Genomic DNA, 22869 nt, shown 5'->3' with positions numbered 1-22869 from the left:
GGTGAAAATGGACTTTACAGCCAATGGCAAGTACCCGTTGCATTCACAAATAAAGACTATTTTTCCTTTCCATTGAAAAAGACTGAATAGTATATTGTCATGATGTGAACACAGGCAATAAGCAGAATGTAATTAACTACATTGTGAAGAAAAACCTGTGAGTCTACAGCTTATCTAATAACATTAGTGCTTGTAGAGTAGTCTTGGCAGACACTAGGGGGCGAATTTAGCGCTCGCTCTCCATGTACTCTGTCAGCTGTAATTGCTACTAACAGTGGCCATTAGCAAAGTCGGTCTACAGACTGTGTCCTGTTAATCGCTCTGCCACCCACCCATTGTCTAATAATGGCAAAACATTCAGAACCCACTTATTTATACAACATAAGAATACACTACAAAATGTAGTTTGAAAAAAAAAAAAAAAAAATATATATATATATATATATATATATATATATATATGACACCTGATCCATGGTAGAATTACATTAAATAGGTTGTAATATCTAAAATTATTAGACGCAAAAACATCAAATATAAACAAAAAATAGGGTCTGGGTCAGATTTTACACTCACAAATAAGTGTTTTATGGCACCTGCACTGCTAATGCTTTACAGCAGTATCAGTTAACATAATCTATACCAGTTTTTTTTCCAATCAGCGTGCCTCCAGGTATTGCAAAACTACAACTCCCAGCATGCCCGGACAGCCAAAGGCTGTCCGGGCATGCTGGGGGTTGTAGTTTTGCAACAGCTGGAGGCACACAGGTTAGGAAACACTGATCTATACAAAAGGAGAGCTGAATTAATTATCTCAAGCAGGGATAGAGGAAGATGCTGGGGGTTGTAGTTGTGAAACAGCTGGAGGCACACTGGTTGGGAAACACTGATCTGTACAACTGGAGATGTAGCAGTGCCACATTTGTTGTCTCATGCAGTTGTGGTGGCCCAGTACAGGAGATGTTACCCTGTACCCTTGCTGCCCTGTCCGGCAGCCTCCCTTCAGTGTCCCCTGTGCTCCCTTGTTTCCACCCTGTACATATGTTCTGCATTGTATATAAAATGTCTTGTTGCTTTAAGAGTTGTACCATGTGATGTCATGTGATTGTTACCCAGGAGGTATCAGTGACCAGGTGACCCCAAGAATGACCTATAGGCTCCCTGCTAGTCTCCCCCATATAAGCCCTGGGTGGAGCGCTCTCGCTCTCTCGCTCTCTCTCTCGCTCTCTCTCTCGCTCTCTCTCTCGCTCTCTCTCGCTCTCTCTCCCCTGAGGTCAGACGTGCCTAGTGTGTGTCCAGATTGTTGGAGGCCTCAAGTCAAGTCCTGCAGCCACAGTCAAGTGCAAGGAAGCTACAGTCATAGCTTTGTCAGTCTTCAGTCAAGTCAGTCCCTGTCATCTGTCAAGTCAGCGTAGTCTGCATTACATTGTCCAGTCCTACTACAAGTCCCAGCAAGCTCTTAAAGGGGTTATCCAGGCAAAACCTTTTTTTATATAGATCAACTGGCTCCGGAAAGTTAAACAGATTTGTAAATTACTTCTATTAAAAAATCTTAATCCTTCCAATAGTTATTAGCTTCTGAAGTTTTCTGTCTAACCGCTCAATGATGATGTCACGTCCTGGGAGCTGTGCATGATGGGAGAATATCCCCATAGGAACTGCACAGCTCCCGGGACGTGAGTCATCAGAGAGCAGTTAGACAGAAAACAACAACTCAACTTCAGAAGCTAATAACTATTGGAATGATTAAGATTTTTTAATAGAAGTAATTTACAAATCTGTTTAACTTTCCGGAGTCAGTTGATATATAAAAAAAAGTTTTCGCCTGGAATACCCCTTTAAGGTCTCTGAGTCACTGGTCACCTCCGTGGGCCCTGGCTGAACTGTATAGATTTTACCATCTGTCTACCCTCAGTAAAGCTACCGTTATCCGTAACTTGGCGTCGGAGTCATTATTGCCCCGTGCCTACACCAGGATCTAGCAGTATACCTTCGGGTGGTATCAAGAATAAACCACGCCCTGGCATCACGAATACAAGGGCTTAATGCCAACTGCCCATAGGGTAACAACATCTGCCCTCATCGCACCCCGTTACCACACAGTTGTCCTATTGCATATCACTAGAACTGAAGGCAGGGATAGAGGAAGATGCTAGGGTTGTAGTGTTGCAACATCAGGAGGCACACTGGTTGGGAAACACTGATGTGTACAACTGGAGATGTAGCAGATCTGAATTCCATATATTAAAGCACAACTGTCATGAAGTTTGGGGCATATAAACTAACCATGGTCTGTGATTTGTGTGTAGACTATTAATCCAGCATTACTTTTACCTTCTTTTTTCCAGTTGCAATTACCACAAAAAACCCTTGTCTTTGGATAGGCGCAGCCAGGGGTTCGCTATGCCCTCCTGCAGCCACGCCTATCCCCTATACCTCAGTGCTGGGACTGCTGTATGATTGACACAGGTCCCAGCGCATGCGCCCCTTTGATTTTTATGTGTGCGCCGACCGATAGGAATTTACACAGCAAGCGCCGGCTCCCCCGGCCAGCACTCGCTCCTGCTGTCTGACATCACTGCCGGTACAATGCTAGAGCAGGGAGAGAGGGAGCTCTATAGCATTGCACAGGCGCACAGAGATGTGAAACAGCGGGAGCGGGCGCTTGGTGGGGAAGAGATAACAGTGCCCGTTCTCTTTGTGTGTGCCTGCATTCACTAGAGGCTGAGAGCTCCCTCTCTCCCTACTCTAGCATTGTACTGGCAGCGATGTCAGACAGCAGGAGCGAGTGCTGGCCGGGGGAGCCAGCGCTTGCTGTGTAAATTCCTGTCGGTCGGCGCACACACAAAAATCAAAGGGGGCGCATGCGCTGGGACCTGTGTCAATCACACAGCAGTCCCAGCACTGAGGTATAGGGGATAGGCGTGGCTGCAGGAGGGCATAGCGAAACCTCTGGCCCTGCCTATCCGACTGTCAGTGACTGCAAAGAAAAGTGTTTTTTGTGGTAATTGCAACTGGAATAAAGAAGGTAAAAGTAATGCTGGATTAATAGTCTACACACAATACACAGACTATGGCTAGTTTATATGCCCCAAACTTCATGACAGTTGCACTTTAAGTAGTTGTCCTATTGGAGAATCCCTAAAACTGATGTCACCTATAGAGGAAGATGCTGGGGGTGCAGTTTTGCAACAGCTGGAGGCACACTGGTTGGGAAACACTGAGCTGTACAATTGGAGATGTAGTAGAGCTGAATTCATTATATAAAGCAGTTTTCCTATTGGAGCATCCCTAAAACTGATGGCAGCTATAGAGGAAGATGCTGGGGGTTGCAGTTTTGCAACAGCTGAAGACACACTTGTTGGGAAACACTGATTTGTACAACTGGAGATGTTACAGAGCTGAATTTATCATCTCCACAGGTGTCCTATTGGGCATTCCTAGAACTGGTGGCAGGAGTAGAGGAAGATGCTGGGGGTTTTAGTTTTGCAACAGCTGGAGGCACATTCGTTGGGAAACACTGATGCTTACAACTAGAGATGTAGCAGAGTTAAACTTAATATCTCAGGCAGTTTTCCTATTGGAAATATAGAGGAAGATGCTGAGGGGTGGGGGATAGTTTTAGTTTTGCAACAGCTGGAGGTACACTTTTTTGGAGACTTGATCTGTACATCTGGAGATGTAGCAGTGCTGAATTTATTATGGCAGGTATAGAGGAAGATGCAGGGGGTTGTAGTTTTGCACCAGATGGAGGGACACTGGTTGGGAAATATTGATCTATACAACTGGAGATGTAGCAGAGCTGAATTTATAATATCAGGTATAGAGGAAGAAGCTGGGAGTTGTAGTTTTGCAACAGCTGGAGGCACACTGGTTGGGAAATATTGGTCTATACAACTGGAGATGTAGCAGAGCTGAATTTCTAACATCAAGTATAGAGGCAGAAACTGGGGGGTTGTAGTTTTGCAACAGCTGGAGGCAATTTTGTGCAATGTATTACATTTCTTATCTCAAGAATAGGGCAGGTATAGGGGAACATGCCATGCTCAGGGCCCCCCTGCATCACATAGAATAAGCTGCTCCTACTCAATGTGACCAGATATTACAGAGCTGCACAGGGAATGTTTCCCATCATAATATTAGTGGATTTTAGCTGCAGTTTGCTGGGGGAGGGGGGTGATCATTTAGGGAAAGGGGTCATTGTTCTATTTGGGGGGGTTAAATATTTAAATATTAAAGAACAGCCCTGCTTCACCTCCCAAGCCACCTATTTAGACCAGTGACCAGCTTATTCCTTTCCATGCTGTCCCAGGGCACATCTCTAAACAATGCCAACCATCTGCAGCAAGAAGATGCCCAGTCCTGCATTGTCCTGGTAAAAAGTTTGCTTTGGATGTGACTGGCAGAGCTAGGAGATGGCAGTGACATGGAGTGTGCAGAGTGTGCAGACACCTCCTCCTCCTCCTCAGTCACTGTGCTAGTGCTGGCTGTAGTGACGTGCCCGCGCCTGGCTCTCTGTGTGGGAGTGTGCCCTGCACCTGGCTCCAGTCTCCCAGGGATGTGCAGAGAATGGTGAGCCCTGGCTCCTGTGTGCTCCACTACTCCTTCCCTCCTCAGACAGCCGCATCTTCCTAGGATACAGGAGCTGCAGCAGGACCAGGCATGTACTGGCACTCCTCTCTGCCTTACTTAGGATTGCTGGTAAGTGGGAAGATCCTGGCTTCTGTGCCTGCTTACTAGCACCATCAGCTGGGTCTTCACTTTACATGAAACATTTCTAAGTTTAGACCGGTGTTTTCCAACCAGGGTGCCTCCAGCTGTTGCAAAACCACAACTCCCAGCATGCCCGGACAGCCGAAGGCTGTCCGGGCATGCTGGGAGTTGTGGTTTTGCAACAGCTGGAGGCACCCTGGTTAGGATACACTGGGTTACGCAGAAATTTCATTACAGGACGAGGCCAATTCCTAATGGTCTAAACCAGTCTTTTCCAACCAGGGTGCCTCCAGCTGTTGGAAAACCGTCTTGTCATGCTGGGAGTTGTGGTTTTGCAACAGCTGGAGGCACCCTGGTTGGGATACACTGGGTTAAACAGACATTTCATTACAGGATGAGGCCAATTCCTAATGGTCTAAACCAGTCTTTTCCAACCAGGGTGCCTCCAGCTGTTGCAAAACTGTCCGGGCATGCTGGGAGTTGTGGTTCTGCACCAGCTGGAGGCACCCATTACAGGATGAGGCCAATTCCTAATGGTCTAAACCAGTCTTTTCCAACCAGGGTGCCTCCAGCTGTTGCAAAACTGTCCGGGCATGCTGGGAGTTGTGGTTCTGCACCAGCTGGAGGCACCCTATTTGGGATACATTGGGTTGCGTAGAAATTTCATTACCGGACGAGGCCAATTCCTTATGGTCTAAACCAGTCTTTTACAACCAGGGTGCCTCCAGCTGTGGCAAAACCATCCGGGCATGCTGGAAGTTGTGGTTTTGCACCAGCTGGAGGCACCCTATTTGGGATACACTGAATTACGCAAACATTTCAGTACAGGACAACGCCAATTCCTAATGGTCTAAACCAGCCTTTTCCAGCCCGGGTGCCTGCAAAACCATCCGGGCATGCTGGGAGTTGTGGTTTTGCACCAGCTGGAGGCACCCTGGTTGGGAAACACTGGTAAGAAGGACGCAGAGCATTCCACATGAGCATTCTGTGCCACCCCCAGTGCCATGGCAGAGCTGGGGAAGAGTTCCCTGGATTGTTATAGTGCCAAGCATAGCTTCCCCAGCATGGGCATCGGTGTCACTGTGCAGGTAGGTGTCTTATTAATACTGCCCAGTGATCTATAATCTGGGGACTGTGCCCATGTGGGTGTCTTTCCTTCTTTACTTTTCTGTTACAAGTAATTATAATAGATAGATGAATGAGATGAAGCAGATTACTGGTTTGTGCCATCCCATTATTAATAGGATAATGAAATGTAACATTTGTGTGAATAATTTAGCATGCATTTTGTACTTTTGTATTTGTTTATTCCACATTTATTTATGTATCTCTTTATTTATTTATTTATGTTGAATGATTTATTTATTGTGGGACATACAGTACAACTATTTATTTTAGACATGTCTGTGCTGACAGTGTATCTGTGAAAGTTGCAGTTTTTTTTCCTATATATGAGATATCAAAGGAACATTCAGTTACTGTTGCAGACGAGAACATGACTTTATCTAGTGACAATAATATATACGTACAATTGTGATATATTATTTATCCGGAGTGTATATCATGGGTGAAGCCTTTACTGGTTCGGTCTAATTTTCATTGCCAAAAATGGCTGTTTAATCTAGATATAGGTCACATAGAGAAGAATGATAAAGAATTGTCATTGAGTTATCTTGTGCATGAATTCTGGTAGGTTTGTATATTTGAGGTGCAGGGGCTGGAGATAGGTGGCATTCTACAGTGGCCCCTCAAGTTACAATATTAATGACCATTGTATGTTGAAACTAGAGATGAGCGAATTTACAGTAAATCCGATTCGTCACGAACTTCTCGGCTCGGCAGTTGATGACTTTTCCTGCATAAATTAGTTCAGCTTTCAGGTGCTCTGTTGGGCTGGAAGAGGTGGATACAGTCCTAGGAGACTCTTTCCTAGGAATGTATCCACCTTTTCCAGCCCACCGGAGCACCGGAAAGCTGAACTGATTTATGCAGGATAAGTCATCAACTGCCGAGCCGAGAAGTTCGTGACGAATCAAATTTACTGTAAGTTTGCTCATCTCTAGTTGAAATCATTGTATGTTGAGTCCAGAACTCTATGGAAACCTGGTAATTGGTTCTGAAGCCACCAAAATGTCATCCAAAAATAGGAAAAGGGTGAGGATTAAAGAAAAATAAGTAGATAACTAATACAGATAAAGCAAATCCTTACATATAAAAGTAAGAAAGAGCTGCTGGAAGCTGTAAATCACTGTCTATGTCAGTGTTTCCCAACCAGGGTGCCTCCAGCTGTTGCAAAACTACAACTCCCAGCATGCCCGGACAGCCGTTAGCTGTCCGGGCATGCTGGGAGTTGTAGTTTTGCAACAGCTGGAGACACCCTGGTTGGGAAGCAATGGTTTATGTAGAGGACAGGAGCTTCTTCAGGGTCCTATACAGTACACACAGTGTCCCAAATGGAGTCACCCTTACTTGGTGTCCAAAGGAGCAGCTAACCCTGGCACAGGTAAGGAGTAGTACAGAAATTGTAGTTCCTCCCTGTACTGTAGGGGGCACTACCTGACAGCCAGTCAGTGCATTGCACTTCAGTAATAGAGGTGATTTACCAGTAAAATGCCCATTCTGATTGGTCAGTTCCTCCAGTTGTGACACATTTCACAGATCTGGACAGTCTGTACATTGTATGTTGAATCTATTGTATGTTGAGGCCATTGTAAGTTGGGGGATCACTGTATTTTGGGGCTGGCAGCACATTGGGATGTTGTCTGTGCAAACACCTCTTGGAAATGATATCCAATTGTTATTGAGTATACTGTTAGACATGACTGGTATAAGGGCAGATGAGGATGGGAGTATATAGAAATCCAGTAGCTGCTGTACACTTCCCACATAAATGCTTGGCATAAGTAAAACTCAGGTGCCTACAGGGACCGCACATGTGACTATATGATTTATAGTTCCTTCTGGATGGGTTTTGGAAGCATATATTATGCTGACTGATGCAATTAAAGCTATAGCATATTAATATGGTAATAGATATTACATTTCTCCCATGTTGGGTTTGTTGGATGCTGGGAACAAGGCTGTGTTTTGACTCCATTTCTACTACAGTATATACAGTCTAAGCGCAAAATGTGCTATTTGATTTCCATTAAGTACAGTGAGTCAAGTGTGAGTCAGTGCCTTATTGTTTGTCGATTATAGAATGAAACGTAATCTAAACATGTAGCGTTTATTTAGCCATATATTGATAGAGAGGGGGTAGGCAGCTCCGAAACGTGTCACTTGCCTCTTAATGGGACTCTGCTGGATTGGGTAATTAAAATCCTGATATAAGATCCTATGCAATCTATTGTAACGGATACGACATGGCTTGTATAGATGCTGGATGAGAGCTTGTCATCTGATAAAACTCATTCCGTTGTCACAGTATGTACAGGGATGCCTCAACTTACAATGGCCTCAACATACAATAGTTTCAACATACAATGATCTTTTCTGGACCATTGTAACTTGAAACCAGACTCAACATACACTGTACTGACCGTCCAGATCTGTGAAATGTGTCAATGGCTGGAAGAACCGACCAATCAGAATGGGCATTCACTGGTAAAACCCCTGTATTACTGAAGTGTATGCACTGACTGGTGTCTGGTAGCACCCCCTACAGTACAGGGAGGTGTTATATGTTCTGTACACTTTACCTGTACCAGGGTTACCTGCTCCTTTGGACACCAGGTAAGGGCGGCTCCATTTTACTTTTTTAGGACATTGCGCGTACTGTACAGGACCCCGAAGAAGCTCCTGTCCTCTACATAGACCAGTGTTTCCCAAGCATAGTGCCCCCAGCTGTTGCAAAACTACAACTCCCAGCATGCCCGGACAGCCTTTGGCTGTCCGGGCATGCTGGGAGTTGTAGTTTTGCAAGAGCTGGAAGCTCCCTGCTTGGGAAACACTGAAATAGACAGTGATTTACAGCTTCCAGCAGATCTTTCTTACTTTTAGGGTACGTTCACACTGACAAATATCTGAGCGGAATTTGCGCTGAACAAATCCGCTCAGAAATGACAGTGCGGAGTTCAGCGCAGCATAGAAGACATTGTACTTTTTTTTTGCGCGCGAATTCCGCGCGGAAGTGTGGCGGGCTGAATTTTTTTTTTACATTGACTTCTATGGAGTTACGACGCGAATTCCGCATGAAGAACAAACATGTTCATTCTTCATGCGGAACGGAATTCAGTGACGGAATTCCACTAGCGGAAATTCCTCAGTGTGAACTGAGGGGCAGAATTTTCATTACATGCTATGGGTTTTTCACTGCTGAATGATTTGGAGAGGAATAAGCGAGCAGAATTACTCGCGGAAATTCCTCTCCAAACCCTCAGTGTGAACATACCCTTATATGTAAGGATTTGCTTTATCTATATTAGTTATCTACTTATTTTTCTTTAATACTCGCTTTTACCTATTTTTGGATGACCTTTCGGTGCCTTTAGAACCAATTACCAGGTTTCCATAGAGTTCTGGTCTCAACATTCAATGGTTTCAACATACAATGGTCATTCTGGAACCAATTAATATTGTAACTTGAGGGACCACTGTACTTTATTGCTCTTTATGGTCTTTATTGTTTTCTATAACACTGCAGGTCAATAAACCTAGCGAGATATCTGTCCTCAGATTGTCATAAGGACTAGTATGGGGAGATTTATTAAAACCTGTCTAGAGGAAAAGATGCCCAGTTGCCCATAGCAACCAATCAGATCGCTTCTTTCATTTTGCAGAGGCCTTGTTAAAAATGAAAGAAGGAAGCTGATTGGTTGCTATGGGCAACTGGGCAACTTTTCCTCTGGACAGGTTTCGATAAATCTCCCCCTAAGTGAATTACGGATTGAGCACTGCTACATCTGTGCAATATATGAATTCTAAACTATAAGTAGATATAGACTTGTCATAGTGCTAAAATGACCATGTTACTGTAATTGCATTCTGTTTTCTTATTGACTTGCCTGGAGTGTTTATGTGGCCTGTGTACTGTATTATTAGCCATTTCTTTGTACAGTGCACAATGCAATATACTACTCCCTTCCAAACACCACCCCAAGGATTATAATTCACAGAATGCAGCTAAGCAGATGTTATAAAGCTGGAACGTTCTACACACAAATGTATTGTCCAATAACAGGTACGGTGCTAATGCCGGACCCACAACAGTTTATCCAGAAGCAACAATATTATAGTGGGATACCCAGATGGCAGTACAGTATGCATGAAATAATCATTAGGCGGAAGTGCATCTGTCAGATATGTGCCATTTGCCAGTAAATGATTTCCAGTAACTTACTGGAGATCAAATGGCAGCATCTAATAATAATAACAATTACTAAGCATATGCTCCTTTAAAGCAGAACCATACTCATACCCTGGTATATGCGAATATAATGTGTATGACCTATCATGTAATACGGATGATGCTTCTTGTGAATCACGTCTTCACTTAAAGGGGTACTCCCCTAGAAAACCTTATTTTTTATTTTTTTTTAAATCAACTGGTGCCAGAAAGTTAAACAGATTTGTAAATTACTTCTATTCAAAAATCTTAAAGTATTACTCCAGGATAAGAAAACTTATCCCCTTATCTTAAGGATAGGGGATAAGTTTCAGATCGCAAGTCCAACCGCTGGGGCCCTCTGTGATCTCCCGTACGGGGCCCAGACAGTTAGCGGCCAGGGGGTGTGTCCGACCACCGCATGACGCGGCAGCCGACACGCCCCCTCAATACATCTCTATGGGAGAGCCGGAGTGCTGCAATCAGCAGCCTCTGCCATAGAAATGTATTGAGGGGGCGTGTCGGCTGCCGCATCATGCGGTGGTCGAAATGCGCTATTTCGGCAAAGAGCCGAGGGCCCCATACAGGAGATCACGGGGGGCCCCAGCGGTCGGACCCTCCGCGATCTGAAACTCATCCCCTATCCTTAGGATAGGGGATAAGTTTTCTTATCCTGGAGTACTCCTTTAATCCTTCCAGTACTTATCAGCTGCTCTATGCTCCCCAGGAAGTTATTTTCTTTTTGCATTTCCTTTCTATTTGACCAGCTCTCTGCTGACATCTCTATCCATTTTAGCAACTGTCCAGAGCAGGAGAGGTTTTCTATGGGGATTTGCTCCTAAAATGGACAGAGGTGTCAGCAGAGAGCACTGTGGTCAGACAGAAAGGAAATGTTAAAAGAAAAGAACTTCCTCTGGAGCATACAGCAGCTTATAAGTACTGGAAGGGTTAACATTTTTAAATAGAAGTAACTTGCAAATCTGTTTAACTTTCTGGCACCAGTTAATAACAGAAAATGTTTTCCAGTGGAGTACCCCTTTAAGAACACCATGTATTGTAAGACACACAACTGGATACATCGCAGTGTAAATCTTACTATTCCTTTTGCAGGAAATTCTTATTTCTGGTTACATGTATCTCACATCTTGATGGTAAAGTATATGATTAGGGACTCAGCTATCTCTAAAAATATAAATAAATGAAGTGATGATGTGCATTAAACTAAGAAAGCGGCCTTTACAGTGCGCTAAATATTTTATAAGCTCATCGTAGGCGGGGGCTGATTTAGGTCTGGGGAAAGTTATTTCAGCTACTGCTGGTGCTATAACCCTTAGCGGCATAACGGATATTTATGGCATTGATAAATCCATCTGTATAATGTGAACTGTGTGGGAAAAGGCTGTTTACATGTATTATGTGTCAAAGAGACAGGCGCATCTACATATGCTGTTTAGAAGGCTTTGAGCATGTGTGACGTGGTGCATGCTGCTTACAAGATCAGTATTGTCTGGGAAAGACTATGTAAATATAAAAGATTGTATATATATATTACATACTGTGCATGTAAATGATGCTGCGTAAGATATAGTATAGTTAGGGAAAACTGTCTATATACAATATACCTACAGTCTGACATGAAACCGATTACAGTTCCAAATGCAGCAATGTGTATGTGCTGCCGAATGTATGTGTCTACGAGCGACCATGTTACAGTTACTATGGGGGAGATTTATCATTGCTTTTAGAGCATCTTTTTTGTCTATGTTTTGGCGCAGTTCAGGCGCAAGCAGCATATTTAGCGACTTTTATGCGACTTTTGATATAGACAGTTTCACTCTTTTTCCTACCGTAGAACGTTTCCTTTTTGACCATGCAGTGGTCACTTATTTATCATTTACGACTTTTGTCAAAAGTCGCTATTTTGTGCGCAAAGGTACTTACCAGTAGGCGTGGGAATCACTTCTACCTTCCGCAATTCTACCTTTAACCTCTTATGGGTGACAGCGTCCTATCCCCTTCTATGACACATGCTCAGGAGCTGAGCGCTGGTCATAGCTGGGTGGTCCTGGCAGCTATCTGCCACCAGGACCCATCTCTAATGCCAGATATCACCGATCCCGGTGATGGCCAGCTTTAACCCCTTAGACACCGCAATCAAATTTGATTGTAGCATCTAACATGCAAGTTAAAATGTCCCGGCAGCTCTGTGAAAGTAAGTAAAAACACCTAACCTGCCAAATTCAGGACCTGGGAAAGTGTCTACTCCCCTCCCCCACAAGTGTCTGGAAAAAGTGTATGTGGCAGAGCTTTTCCCACCACAGCAGAGCTGCGCAAAATTCATCATCCTGCTGCACCTTCTTGATAAATAAGATGTGCGCTAGTCAAACCCACCACCCAAATAAATGTGGGAAAATAGCTCTACCATAGACATTCTTTGATAAATCTGGGCCTATATGTCTACCCACCGCAAATGTATATAGTATACCCAAAGCTGGTCCATTGTAGTCAGATTAGAGCAGTTTTCCAACCAGTGTGCCTCCAGCTGTTGCACAACTACAATTCCCAGCATGCTGGGAGTTGTAGTTTTGCAACAGCTGGAGGCACACTGGTTGGAAAAAACTGGATTAGACAATATTAGGACACTGGTCTCCAATGATACAAAGAATAAAAATCCTACTCCTATTATTGGCAAAGAGGCATCATAGGTGCAGCCGGTGGAAAACAAATATTTTCAAATCAAGTTAAACAGATTTATAAATTACTTCTATTTAAAAATCTTAATCTTTCCAGTACTTATCAGCTGCTGTATGCTCCAGAGGAAGTTGAGTTGTTCTTTTCAGTCTGACCACAGTGCTCCCTGCTGTCATCTCTGTCCATGTCAGGAACTGTCCGGAGTAGGAAAAATCCCCATAGCAAACCTTGTTCTGGACAGTTCCTGAAACAGACAGTGGTGTCAGCAGAGAGCACTGGGGTCAGACGAGAAAGAACTACACCACTTCCTGTGGAGCATACAGCAGCTGATAAGTACTGGAAAGGTTAAGATTTTTACATAGAAGTAATTTACTAATCTGTTTAACTTTCTTGCACCAGTTGATTTGAAAGCATTTGTTTTCCAACGGAGTACCCCTTTAAAAGGGTATTCCAGTAAAAAAACATTTTTTTATATCAACTGGCTCCAGAAAGTATAACACATTTGTAAATCACTTCTATTAAAAAAATCTTAATCCTTCCAGTACTTATCAGCTATTGAAGTTGAGTTGTTCTTTTATGTCTGACAACAGTGCTCTCTGCTGACACCTCTGCCGGTCTCAGGAACTGTTGAGAGCATGAGAGTTTTGCCATGGGGATTTGCTTCTACTCCTGACAGTTCCTGAGACAGACAGAGGTGTCAGCACTGTTGTCAGACAGAAAAGAACAACTTAACTTCAGCAGCTGATAAGTACTGGAAGGAATAATATTTTTATATAGAAGTCATTTACAAATCTGTTTAACTTTCTGTCACCAGTTGATTTGAAAGCATTTGTTTTCCAGGGGAAATATGGAAATGGCCCAAGGAGCGACACTTTAATGACATCATTCTTGGGATTGGGTTGGAGCGCCAGCGATGAGATTTGTATGGTATTTTCAGTCCATTGATAAGAGAACAAAGGAGAGATCTTGCAATCTAAAGAATCTGTAGGTCTGTATACCACACCAAATATTATTATACAGTAGAAATAAAACATTTTTTATAATATCTTTATGTTCTTCACCTCACTATTTAGTATTAAGACTTTGAATATTGTCATAGAGCTGTAATAGTGATTAATGTTCCCCTCTCACACAGTTATTGTGTCCACATTTTAAGTCAATGGACTTCTCCTCCTACCTTGGACGGAATGGCGAGATGTTTGTATGTGGTGACATGTTGAGCTAATGAAGAGTTGAACCGCTATCAGGATGATCTATTCATTTGCAATTTGTAATTGCTTTTGTGCTACTTATAAGGAGGTCACCATTCCGCCTGACTGTATCCATAACACAGAAGACATCACTTTGTCACCCGGTGCTTGGATGAGTAAAATGCCTCTGATCTTGCCTGGCATTAGTCATTACTTTTATGAAAAAAAAAATTCACTTATCATTGCAGTTATGACAATTCCTAACAATTAGAACTGACCTTCAGTATGAGAAGCAGTAGAAGTTCTATCTTCAGCCAACTTTTCTAAGAGCAAAGTTTTGCTGCTAAAATGGAAACGTGGTTATATGAAGAGGGGTATAGTTTTATTTACTGAGGAGTCATAAAACAATATGGATATGAATTACAAGATGAGCAAACAATCTTAAAATGTTTGACCATATATAAAAATATATACAGTCATGGCCGTGAATGTTGGCACCCCTGAATTTTTCAAGAAAATGAAGTTTTTCTCCCAGAAAAGGATTGCAGTAACACATATTTTGCTATACACATGTTTATTCCCTTTGTGTGTATAAGAACTAAACCAAAAAAAAGGGGGGGGGAAGCAAATTGGACATAATGTCACACCAAACTCTAAAAATGGGCTGGACAAAATTATTGGCTCCCTTTCAAAATTGTGGTAAAATAAGATTGTTTCATGCAAATTATGCTCCTTTAAACTCACCTGGGGCAAGTAACAGGTGTGGGCAATATCAAAATCACACCTGAAAGCAGATAAAAAGGAGAGAAGTTCATTTAGTCTTTGCATTGTGTGTCTGTGTGTACCACACTAAGCATGGACAACAGAAAGAGGAGAAGAAAACTGTCTGGGAACCAAAATTGTGGGAAAATATCAACAATCTCAAGGTTACAAGTCCATCTCCAGAGATCTAGATTTGTCTTTGTCTACAGTACGCAACATTATCAAGAAGTTTGCAACCCATGGCACTGTAGCTAATCTCCGTGGGTGTGCACGGAAGAGAAAAATTGATGAAAGGTGTCAAGGCAGGATAGTCCAGATGGCGGATAATCAGCCCCAAACAAGTTCCAAATATATTCAAGCTGTCATGCAGGCTCAGGGAGCATCAGTGTCAGCGCAAACTATCCGTCGACATTTAAATGAAATGAAACGCTATGGCAGGAGACCCAGGAGGACTCCACTGCTGACACAGAGACATAAAAAAGCAAGACTACATTTTGCCAAAATGAACTTGAGTAAGCCAAAATCCTTCTGGGAAAACGTGTTGTGGACAGATGAGACCAAGATAGAGCTTTTTGGTAAAGCACATCATTCTACTGTTTAACGAAAACGGAATGAGGCCTACAAAGATAAGAACACAGTACCTACAGTGAAATATGGTGGAAGTTCAATGATGTTTTGGGGGTTTTGCTGCCTCTGGCACTGGGTGCCTTGAATGTGTGCAAGGCATCATGAAATCTGAGGATTACCAACGTATTTTGGGTCGCACTGTACAGCCCAGTGTCAGAAAGCTGGGTTTGCATCCGAGATCTTGGGTCTTCCAGCAGGAGAGTGACCCCAAACATACGTCAAAAAGCACCCAGAAATAGATGGCAACAAAGCGCTGGAGAGTTCTGAAGTGGCCAGCAATGAGTCCAGATATAAATCCCATTGAACACCTGTGGAGAGATCTTAAAATTGCTGTTGGGAAAAGGCGCTCTTCCAATAAGAGAGACCTGGAGCAGTTTGCAAAGGAAGAGTGGTCCAACATTCCGGCTGAGAGGTGTAAGAAGCTTATTGATGGTTATAGGAAGCGACTGATTTCAGTTATTTTTTCCAAAGGGTATGCAACCAAATATTAAGTTAAGGGTGCCAATAATTTTGTCCAGCCTTTTTTTGGAGTTTGGTGTGACATTATGTCCAATCTTCTGTAGGGTCCGGGCCTTGCTTTCCGTTGACGTTATTACGCTGCTGCGCCGGCGCGGCGTGCGTAGTGATGTAATAACGACGCCGGAAAACAAGGCCCGGACCCTGGAGAAGATGCGCAAGACACCGGAGGATCGCGAAGTGGACCCGGAGCAGCGGGGATAGGTAAGTCAACCTGCTGGGACACATTACACTGCTATCCGACAGCAGCTTAAGCATTTTGCGCTGTCGGATAGCAGTTAATGCGATGGCCCCGACATATAAAAGCATCGTATGTCGATGCTGACATCGACATGCGATGGCCTCTGAGAGGCCATCGTATGTCGATTTTATCATATGTCGGGGCCATCGTAGGTCGGGGGGTTACTGTACTACGATAACTTGATAGTAACCGGTGCTACCCTTTTCTGATTATGGAATTCACATACATATGGTTAAATGATAAGGTTATTGTTAAGTTCAATGAGAGATGCATTAAGCTCCTGATCTCCCCCTAGTGATGACTTCAGTCCAGAAACACTATATATTATGATATTAAAGGAGTTCTCTAGTTTTACAAAAGTTTTGATATGGGGGGGGGGGGGGATTAATATAATAAATAAGTTAGTAAGTAAATAAATAAATAATATAAATAAAAAATAAAATAAGTGATACTCACCTACCCTGGCCCCCCACCACTCATATTTCAGCACCTACCAGTTACCTGCTTTTCACTGCTTCTGATATGAGTGGCCTCAGCAGGAACTGCCTACTTAGCCAGTCACTGGCTGCAGCAGTGTCCTCTGACCTCTGTCTGTGATTGGCTGAGCAGGCAGGTCCTGCTGAAATTTCACAGAAGCAGGAACAAGGTATGAGGAGCATGGTCCCAGGGGGCACTAATGCAGAAACAACACCAGAGTAGTTGAGTATGACTTATTTTTTATTTTTTGTCATATATCAAAAATGTTGGGACCTTGGACAACCCTTTAATCAGTACCGAATTTGGGACTAATTTAGATAAAAAAAAAACTATTTCTATTGCTAAATGGTTTCATGTCTCTCTTTAGCAAAAAGATACATTAAAACCTATGCCATAACTGTACTGTGTGAACACAGCTTTATCGTAATAAATACTTTGGAGGAAATACCCTTAACACCACTTTTTGACTTCCATCCATCAGTTATAGATCCTTTTTAGTGGTGATTAATGAGTTAAACAGAATGGGCACCTGCAATTGATATAATCTTTACTCTTTGTCATATATATTTTTACAAGACTCCCAACCAGTCCCCATGCATTGTGCTGTAGTTGTCTTTTGATAGAAGGTTTAGCTTTGTTGTATAATATGTAAGGAACCACTTAGACCTCAGTAATAAAACTAGTGAAGACCAAAGTGTCAGTGTTCATTGAAATTAATCAGATTGCTGTTTCCATTTGCAGTGTTCAGGCTAGTATCATGGTCCAGTTTTTAACAACTCGAAAAGGAAATCTACTCTATTCTGTCTGCCAAAAATACTTTGCCTGATGGAACAGAGTCTGACTGATGCCAACTTATGGTACTTGCCATTAGAAAAATGCTTATAAAATTAATGAGGCTGTTAACAGAAGCCTTTCTCTCTACTATAGTAAACAGAGTCTATATAAGGGGTGCTGATGGGGTTTCCATTTAGGAGCTAGATTGAATGTATGCAACAATGGTGGTGTTTCCAAGTAGGTATACAGGGGGACTCTACATAGCAGTAAAATAAATAAAAATAAACATAGCCTTTAAATTTTGCCTGCATTTCAGGTGTGCGCATGATTATTTTTTTTTTAACTGTCAATTATTTGGGGGCATTTAGAGCAGCAGTCTGCCCCCCCCCCCCTTCACACATTAGATTGGCCCTCCAAAATTGAGTCATTGAGTCTCCTAGGACTAAAGGTACCACACAGTCCACACAGACTCAGAACTTTGCTTCTGACCATAGTGGAAGCTTATACACAGTCTACGCAGACTGATCATTTTTTCAGTCAGCTCATTGACCGCCCTTCTGTGAAGATACTTGGGCCATGTTGTGCTGTACCACTCCAACACCTCTGCAGATCTAGAACTCTGTTGACTACAACTGACCCACGCATTGCTGCTACTCATGAACACAGTTATTTCTCATAGCTTCCAGCCCAATGATGGCTCCTCGCCAGGAAAGTATCAGGTTCTTCTTGGGCCTGTATTGATGCCGGCACCACCTTCTTCAAACTGAAATTGACTGGTCCACTAGCCCATACTGCTCATTATATCAGGTCAATAGAGAGTGCACATTGTTGATATATTCAAAGCACTACAACATATGTATGTCACTCAAGACGGATCCCTCCAAGGAACAGCACATGATAGAGCCGGCGCACACAACTCCAGGGGAAAAATGTTTATTTCCCGGCATGCAACGCGTTTCGCTGGATAACCAGCTTCATCAGGCATAACCAGCTTCATTTGATGCCTGATGAAGTTGGTTATCAAGCGAAACGCGTTGCATGCCGGGAAATAAAAAATTTTCATCTGGTGTTGTGTGCGCCGGCTCTATCCTGTGCTGTTCCTGGGAGGGATCCGTCTTGAGTGCTTCACTTGTGGTGCCAGGAGCGGCTGCCGAGCTTCGCCCGTCAAGGGTTCATTTCATGTTTGCATCATAGTTGTACTTGGTTGCAGTACAACTCTCTCTCGTGAGCATATTTGCTTTACATACTATACTTTAATCGCTACGTTATCACACCAAGAGCACTTTCCCTTGTTTGTTCATCATATGTATGTGACATACATAAACAAGTGCCAAAAATGTGCATTCCCTATAAATGCGTTGTGTCATATGTCTTTTATGTAAGGGTTAAAATATTTACGCCTTTTACATCTAACCTGCACTAGATAAAAAATAATAGACTCTTCCTGATTACTTTCTGTAACACTGATACCTTTTCGACATGATACGCTGTGTTTCTGGAGAAAGATTTAGTCCTAATGTATCAGTGTTGCATTGCATATGTATTCTTTTTACGTAAAACAATTTAGTAAAATAATACATTTATATGTAGAAGCGTAGGTTCACTGTGTAATTTTGTATTCATTGGTTAGGTGTGCTGCTGTTTCTGTAAGTGGTAAAAGAATAAAAATAAAAAGCCTGTTTTAGAAAGTAAGATACAATATAGCTTAGTTTAAATATTTATCTCTTTGATGAATCTAGGCCATAGAGCTAGAGGGGATTGAGATTCTTTGCATTGGAATGAAGTCATCTGGGGCAGTGAACTGGGTATTGGGAATTAATCTGATTCTTTATTCCTCTCTGGATACATTTATAGCATGTATAGAAAATGCCAAGTTCAGATATAAAGATTTAATGCCTAAAGTGATGCGTGCGGTGTGCAAAATCTGAAATAATCTATTAATGACTAACTGGCTGTCTGTGCATCAGCTATATTCTAAGCTTTAACTAGAACTCTTTGCTGTTCTGTTCCATCCATTATCCCAACTAATTTATGAGCTTGGTTTGAAGCATGACACACAACTTTAGAAAAAAGGAAAATAGGATAAGTATATAGTATACTAGGCTGCAGTAAAGATGCTACAGTCTTCCCTCGCGCAATGTTTGTAAACCAGTGCCAGCTATATTGTCTACTTGTCCTATTCTCCAAAATCTTCCTTCGGCTTCAGTGTCCCAGTGAAAGTCTACAACAATGTCCTCATATTAGAGCCAACCCAGATGTTTTCATGACGCTATCAGCCATTGTTGATGTTGTTGGGGTACCAGTCATAGTACTTGTGCTCCCTAAGTCAGTGTACTTATAAAAGAGGTGGCTATAGTGTTTGTATTGTGTTTTTAAGAGGAATCTAGAACCAGTTAGTTAGGTACCTAGGACAGAATTCTTCAGTACTCCAATAATAGCTTGTTCAAGTGTTAATACGAGAAATTATGTAAATATAGATGTGGCCAGACTGACAGCAAGGGTCTGAAATGTGACAAACCCTAGCGAATGTTGGGCTTGTTGCCAATAGTAACCAATCACTGCATTACCTGCACAGATCTCATTTTTCTAGTGAAGTTTATCAAATAAAATCTAGGTTTTGTTTGAGAAGTTTATAATGATTTATATACCACAAGAGATGTATCAAAACTGATACATATCAAAAATGATAGATCAGCCCTTGTAACAACTAATCAGATAGTCTTAATATTTGCCGTATAATTCTTACTATTGTCTTTGAACGTGTCTCATGTGTCTTGACCTATATTTATGTTACAACATTTCTAACACGCTTTCTAGATATTGCCTATTTCTACTAGATGCATGTCCTTTACTTTATTAAAAAACATTTCCTTCCCATTTTACTACAAACTCATTTACGTGGACACCACTGAATTGTCTTCTTAAAACCATCTGAGCATGACTTTCTGAGCTAATGAAAAACACAGTGCAATATGTTTTTCAGTCTGTCACCTGGACAAATACATAAAATGAGTGACTTTCATAGAAGGTCATAATAATCTGTCATGCTGAGTTATGAAGAGTCATTGTTCCAAGCCAACACTGGGGCACTAAGTCCAGACCACTACTGTATACTGGTTCCTCTTACTCCCATATGCTCTGCGGAGTAAAAAAAAAAATAGAAAAATATTCTTTCTGTAAAAGATATATGTTTATATATTTATAATATTTCAATTTTAATGTATACCAAATCTCTTTTATGCCATGTTATGCCCTATTAAGACTAGTTGTGCTGATAAGGTTTGGGAAAGTTCTATACTTGGAATATCCCTTTACTAACTAGAGCCAGGAAACTTTCATTACTAAAAACTTTGGTTGTCCATTAAAGGGGAACTCTGCAAAAAAAATTTGAAAAAATACGTATTCCCTATCCACAGGATAGGGGACAAGTAGCTGATCGCGGGGGGGTGGGGGGTGGAATAGGAATGAATGGAGCACGTGCCAGCTACAGCACGCACTCCTCACTGAACACCGGGTGCCGTTCCGGTGATCGCAGGGGGTCCCAGCACTTGGACCGCTGTGGATAGGGGATTTCTCCTTTAAGTTAACTTGATACACTGTAATGATTTGTCTGCCCTGCAGTGACCCAAGGAGCCTTTGCTTTGCTTAGGTGTGATATTGCTATGTGTATGCATAATTAACTTTATAGTGCCCTCTAGCATTAAAAAGTTAGCCAGCCAGTAAAGATTTATTGTCTATGTGTCCTCACGTTTTGTCAACAATGTCAGACAGTTGGGGCTTCTTAACTGTTTATCTGTTTATCAAAGTTGTGGTACCTGAGAATAGGTCATCAAATTTTGCCCAGAAAACCCCTTTAGTGACTCTAAGTTTGTAATTTACTGTAGATCATGTCAAATTTAGGCATAGTCACTTCAAGCGTTGGACAATATGGTCAACAATACAAGGCATACAGACAACCAACAAATTCCAGTCTCACACTCCATCTTCTCCTCCAATTTCCTCCCCTTGGCAGACATTTATTAGGAAAAAACATGTATGCTATTTGGACATATGGACCTCATAGAAGGAGACTCTTTGCTCCAAGCCTTTATATGCCATGGCGTAGAGCCACATCAAAGAGCAGCTTCTTATTCTTAGAAGGAATTGCCTAATGGGAATAACCTTTTATGGCGCTTGCCTTTCACTTTTGTTGGTATGTGTAACATATAATGAATATATATAACGCTCCATGACTACAAGACAAAGGCTCTTGCCAGAGTACTAAGATATTCTTCACAAAAACAAGTGCAAAGTGTCCATGACAACCACTTTTTATATTAATAAAGGACATAATTTGCCTAAATTGTTGTTTTGAACAAGGTAACTTGCAGTGCTTAAACATGAATAAGTAGATCAGCGGAAAAGATGGTAAATGCAGAATGTTATTACCTGTCTTATATACTTCAGCCATGGCAATGTCCCTGGTGTGGTTTACAATCTAATTTGCCAGTTCAAAACCTATGCATAATCTGGGGTCAATCTAGCAACAATATGATATTTAAAACATGCAAAGGATCAAAGCGGAAGCTTACATGCAAAGGAAAACACAATGAACAGGCATGCACTGTGCACAGATAGTAAACAGATTAACATATAATGGAACAATGCACATAGTTCGGAATTATTGAGATAGCAGAGTGAAGATGTCCGGCATGAAATCCAGTATTGTTCAGATTTCCTCTGCTGCAGTCACTAGGCTATTATCATTGCTATGGACACTAATGTCAAAAACATGTTATTAAGGGTGGAATTATAGACCTGAGTTCAGAGCTGAAGCCTCACGTCGGCTCTCTCCACTACAATAATTAGCTTTAAAAAAATATATAACCACCATCTATTTCACTAGTAGAATCCGTACAAGATCAAACTCTTCTGGTATGGTAAAGTAGACTCTGTTCAATTACTTTGATGAAGCAAATATTGTACAACAGTTGCATAAGAATCCCATTTATATGTACAGTTATAGTATCCGTGTTAGGTTTTACTTCCAAGGGCTCCCTTAATATACTACAAAGCACATTACTAATTGTCATCTATGTCATCATCTAATGTGATACATTATTGCCGTACTGTAAGTATAGGATAATGGAGGATGATGACACAGCTACTCAACCTGCGAAACATTTCTAAATATATTGGCATCTTTGCTTAAAAAGTCTTGTCAGAGGTGATGCAACCTATTTATGTCTTTATTTAGCTGTATATTAGTAAAAGCCTTAGAGATGCGGAATATTACTGGGGATTGAAATACTTTACCCTCTTACTAATTCCATTTCCCTCTGGACTTGTAGCTTCCAAATAAAGAAAAATTAAAGAAATCTCCCGCACATCGGCTATATTTATAAATGGTTTGTTCTATAGGCTTCCCAAGGTTTCAAACAGACAGACAATAACATTTCTAACATTTCCATGAGCTATCCAATTTAATGTGACTTCTCTTCCAGGCTGAATTATTACTATATTTGTGGTGCACAGTCAGGGTATAAGCTGGCAAAATTTAAAGCATTTCCTGT

At 41.9% G+C, this 22869-nt stretch overlaps 1 protein-coding gene across 5 annotated transcripts in view; it reads left to right on the top strand.

The window, feature by feature from the left end:
• The first annotated feature begins 4464 nt into the window (after nucleotides 1–4464).
• The window catches only part of HS3ST5 (heparan sulfate-glucosamine 3-sulfotransferase 5), a 295067-nt gene continuing 276662 nt past the window's right edge, over nucleotides 4465–22869 (top strand). For 4 of the 5 annotated variants that reach the window (XM_056566358.1, XM_056566360.1, XM_056566361.1 and 1 more), the window contains exon 1: nucleotides 4465–4701. The gene's annotated coding sequence lies outside the window, so the exon portion shown is untranslated. Of the gene's footprint in view, nucleotides 4702–5722; nucleotides 5802–22869 lie in introns of those variants that run through there. The other variant, XM_056566363.1, reaches the window with a different exon arrangement.

The sequence above is a fragment of the Hyla sarda genome, chromosome 3 (assembly GCF_029499605.1).
Source record: "Hyla sarda isolate aHylSar1 chromosome 3, aHylSar1.hap1, whole genome shotgun sequence".
Taxonomy (NCBI): domain Eukaryota; kingdom Metazoa; phylum Chordata; class Amphibia; order Anura; family Hylidae; genus Hyla; species Hyla sarda.
This window is presented reverse-complemented; position numbering and strand designations above follow the sequence as displayed.